At 40.7% G+C, this 4,843-nt stretch overlaps 1 non-coding gene across 1 annotated transcript; it reads right to left on the bottom strand.

Annotated features, from left to right (window-relative positions):
• Positions 1-1,805: 1,805 nt before the first annotated feature.
• TRNAG-CCC (transfer RNA glycine (anticodon CCC)) lies at positions 1,806-1,878 on the bottom strand. The gene has a single exon. It is a non-coding gene; the product is annotated as a tRNA-Gly (tRNA).
• Between the last annotated feature and the right edge of the window lie 2,965 nt (positions 1,879-4,843).

Raw genomic sequence — 4,843 nt, forward strand, 5'->3', positions numbered from 1 at the left:
GGATGTCTGGCTCTAGGTCAGTGATCACACCATCGTGATTATCTGGGACGTGAAGATCTTTTTTGTACAGCTCTTCCATGTATTCTTGCCATCTCTCCTTAGTATCTTCTGCTTCTATTAGGTCCATACCATTTCTGTCCTTTATCGAGCCCATCTTTGCATGAAATGTTCCCTTGGTATCTCTGATTTTCTTGAAGAGATCTCTAGTCTTTCCCATTCTGTTGTTTTCCTCTATTTCTTTGCATTGATCGCTGAAGAAGGCTTTCTTATCTCTTCTTGCTATTCTTTGGAACTCTGCATTCAGATGCTTATATCTTTCCTTTTCTCCTTTGCTTTTCGCTTCTCTTCTTTTCACAGCTATTTGTAAGGCCTCCCCAGACAGCCATTTTGCTTTTTTGCATTTCTTTTCCATGGGGATGGTCTTGATCCCTGTCTCCTGTACAATGTCACGAACCTCATTCCACAGTTCATCAGGCACTCTATCTATCAGATCTAGGCCCTTAAATCTATTTCTCACTTCCACTGTATAATCATAAGGGATTTGATTTAGGTCATACCTGAATGGTCTAGTGGTTTTCCCTACTTTCTTCAATTTAAGTCTGAATTTAGCAATAAGGAGTTCATGATCTGAGCCACAGTCAGCTCCTGGTCTTGTTTTTGCTGACTGTATAGAGCTTCTCCATCTTTGGCTGCAAAGAATATAATCAATCTGATTTCCGTGTTGACCATCTGGTGGTGTCCATGTATAGAGTCTGCTAAGAAAGCAGATAATGGAGCTCTCACCTATCTGGGAATCAGGATAGGGGTTTACAGTGGAAAATATACTTAAACTGAGAGTTTCATAATGGGAGTTTTCTATGTCGGGTATGGGCAGAGGATTGGAGGGAAGAATGAGAATGTGAAATACCCAGGTAAGAATTTTGAGTCTTATACTAACAGCAGTTGAAAGAAATTGAAATGCTTAAACATGAGCAGATTTGGGTTTTAAAATGATATCTTTAGTAAACTAATTGATGGAGACAAATTGCTTTTAAGGAAGCTTATATTGTTATAGCAAGTGAGGACTAATGGGGCCATGGGAATAGAGTGGAGTACAGTGTCAGATGTTTAACTGTCTGGTTGGGATGTGGACATGAAGAAGGAGTATCAGAAATGATTCCTGATAAACTGTGTGGGTAGGTGGTGGGACCATCCCCAAAGAGAGGAATCCCTAGGATGGGAGAAAGAGTGCACATCCGGTTTGCAACATGTTAAGATGGAAGTGCTTCTGCCACAACTGGATGAAGATGGAGAGTTAAGAGTTAGGCATACAGGTCTTCTACCCGTGGCCGAGGGAGGTGCAATGGCTAAAACAGGCCAGAGAATGAATGACGTGGTTAGAAAATGGGGAGGAAGAAGAAAGGGGAGAAACAAAGGGGACGAACTATACTTCAAGGTGAAATAGAAGAGACAACGGGGTTCTGAGGGAGCATTCAGAGCCTTAGGGAGACAAGCAGAAAAACTGGTGTCATGCTAGCACCATGAACAGGATGCTTCTGTTTTTTTTTTTTAAATTTAAATTTATTTATTTTAATTAGAGGCTAATTACTTTACAATATTGTATTGGTTTTGCCATACATCAACATGAATCCACCACGGGTGTACACGTGTTCCCCATCCTGAACCCCCCTCCCACCTCCCTCCCCATACCATCCCTCTGGGTCTTATTTACTTATTTATTTGACTGCCCTGAGTCTTAGTTGCAGCACACGAGGTCTTTTAGTTGCATTATGCAGAATTTTGTAGTTGTAGCATGTGGGATCTAGTTCCCTGACTGGGTATTGAACCCAGGCCCCCTGCATTGGGAGTGCAGCGTCTTAGCCACTGGAGCACCAGGGAAGTCCCGAGGATGCTTTTGGAAGGGATGCATTTAATGATGCCAGGAGCTCAGGAAGGTTGGGAGCAGAAGAGTTTCCGTGGGTTTTAGTGGTTGGAGATCGTGATGACATGAGTGAAAGCTGTTTGGTGAAAGGCTTGTTGGGAAGTGAAAACATGCTGAAAGTTCAGACACAGAGTGTAGTTTAAAGGGAGAGGGAAAGGGGAGCATTTTCTGGGGATTGGAGATGGGGTCAAAATGAACTCAAAGGAGGTTTTCTTTCTTTTTGTCCAGATGAAGGAGACTTGGTCTTGATCAAAACCTAATAGAAAAGTTCTATGCTCAAAAGTCAGCTGTGTTCTAATGTTAATACTGTCTTATTCATGTGGAGAGTACTGGTCCTACTAAATGCTACATTAATGTTACCTGGTCCCTAATTATGAATGCAGAAAATGAGTTGAAATAGTTAAATAATAGCACATACTTTCGAGTAAAAAAATATATATTTATTTTTCTTTCAAATTCCAATTCTGCATTCATATATCCATTCACTATTCAGCAAATATTTATTGAGCAGGTACTGTATGACAGACTGTGAGAGAAGCTTAAATACAGAGGTAACCAAGATCTTCTTGTTAAGAAGAAAGAATGTAATTAGGCTAAAGTAAATAATTTATATATTATCAAAATTAATATAATACTTTTATTATAAGATTATAAAAATAAGTAAACAATGTCATTTTAAGTACAGGACAATAAATCAGGGTAAAGATGTTGAGAGAGACAAATGACAGGGGTGGAAGCAATTGACAAGGAGTAGCCACACTTGGCCAAATACATAATCTATTTTTTACCATTGCTTCTGACTGAGACCCAAAATAACACGTTCAAACATAACCTCATGGGAACCTTAAATGAATGAATACATGCATGCATGAAAATAGACTTGTGGGCTTTTGGCATTTGAAATATGTCAGAATATTTGCAGTCTTCCTTTCCTCCCCAACCTGGTTTTGTTTTATTCATTTTGCATAAAAGTTTGCCTCTTGCTTTGGATTTAAATCTCTTGATAGGTAAGGATGCCCCAGAGGTGGCTTCTGGCTTGATTGTGCAGCTTCTACAAGGCAACTAGTGAAATTTCTCCAGGAAGATGATTGGACCCTGAAATTGTGGAACAGCCCTAGAAATCTCAACAAAATGCAGAGGGGGCACATGACCTCTATAAATTTGGAGTAGGAATGCAGATCATGCGTCTAAGCTCAGTGTTTCTGATTCTGTACATAAAGCAAAGTGGATTCTCCTGGAACTAGGCTCAAGGATGGATGTGTGCTTAATGGTGAAATTATTCAGTTAAGTAATGAATAGTAATGTGGTGGATAAGTGAAATGCTGGAGGGGCAGTCTTCCATAGCTGGTACAAGATTTCCTTATGCTTCATGAAAGATTGTGGTTAGCGGTAAATATACTGTTAAAGGACAGAAATGGTATGGACCTAACAGAAGCAGAAGATAGTAAGAAGAGATGGCAAGAATACACAGAAGAACTGTACAAAAAGGATCTTCATGACCCAGATAATCACGAAGGTGTGATCACTCACACTCACCTAGAGCCAGACATCCTGGAATGTGAAGTCAGGTGGGCCTTAGGAAGCATCACTATGAACAAAGCTAGTGGAGGTGATGGAATTCCAGTTAAGCTATTTCAAATCCTGAAAGATGATGCTGTGAAAGTGCTGCACTCAATATGTCAGCAAATTTGGAGAACTCAGAAGTGGCCACAGGACTGGAAAAGGTCAGTTTTTATTCCAATCCCAAAGAAAGGTAATGCCAAAGAATGCTCAAACAACTGCACAATTGCACTTATCTCACATGCTAGTAAAGTAATGCTCAAAATTCTCCAAGCCAGGCTTCAGCAATATGTGAACCATGAACTTCCTGATGTTCAAGCTGGTTTTAGAAAAGGCAGAGGAACCAGAGATCAAATTGCCAACATCCGCTGGATCATGGAAAAAGCAAGAGAGTTCCAGAAAAGCATCTATTTCTGCTTTATTGACTATGCCAAAGCCTTTGACTGTGTGGATCACAATAAACTGTGGAAAATTCTGAAAGAGATGGGAATACCAGACCACCTGACCTGCCTCCTGAGAAATTTGTATGCAGGTCAGGAAGCAACAGTTAGAACTGGCCATGGAACAACAGACTGGTTCCAAATAGGAAAAGGAGTACGTCAGGGCTGTATATTGTCACCCTGCTTATTTAACTTATATGCAGAGTACATCATGAGAAATGCTGGGCTGGAAGAAGCACAAGCTGGAATCAAGATTGCCAGGAGAAATATCAATAACCTCAGATATGCAGATGACACCACCCTTATGGCAGAAAGTGAAGAACTAAAGAGCCTCTTGATGAAAGTGAAAGAGGAGAGTGAAAAAGTTGACTTAAAGCTCATCATTCAGAAAACTAAGATCATGGCATCCGGTCCCATCACTTCATGGCAAATAGATGGGGAAACAGTGGAAACAGTGGCTGACTTTCTTTTTCTGGGCTCCAAAATCACTGCAGATGGTGATTGCAGCCATGAAATTAAAAGATGCTTACTCCTTGGAAGGAAAGTTATGACCAACCTAGATAGCATATTGAAAAGCAGAGATATTACTTTGCCAACAAAGGTCCATCTAGTCAAGGCTATGGTTTTTCCAGTGGTCATGTATGGATGTGAGAGTTGGACTATAAAGAAAGTTGAGTGCCGAAGAATTGATGCTTTTGAACTGTGGTGTTGGAGAAGACTCTTGAGAGTCCCTTGGACTGCAAGGAGATCCAACCAGTCCATCCTAAAGGAGATCAGTCCTGGGTGTTCATTTGAGGGACTGATGTTGAAGCTGAAACTCCAATACTTTGGCCACCTGATGTGGAGAGCTGACTTATTTGAAAAGACCCTGATGCTGGGAAAGATTGAAGGTGGGAGAAGAAGGGGACACAGAGGCTGAGAT

The sequence above is a fragment of the Bos javanicus genome, chromosome X (assembly GCF_032452875.1).
Source record: "Bos javanicus breed banteng chromosome X, ARS-OSU_banteng_1.0, whole genome shotgun sequence".
NCBI lineage: Eukaryota > Metazoa > Chordata > Mammalia > Artiodactyla > Bovidae > Bos > Bos javanicus.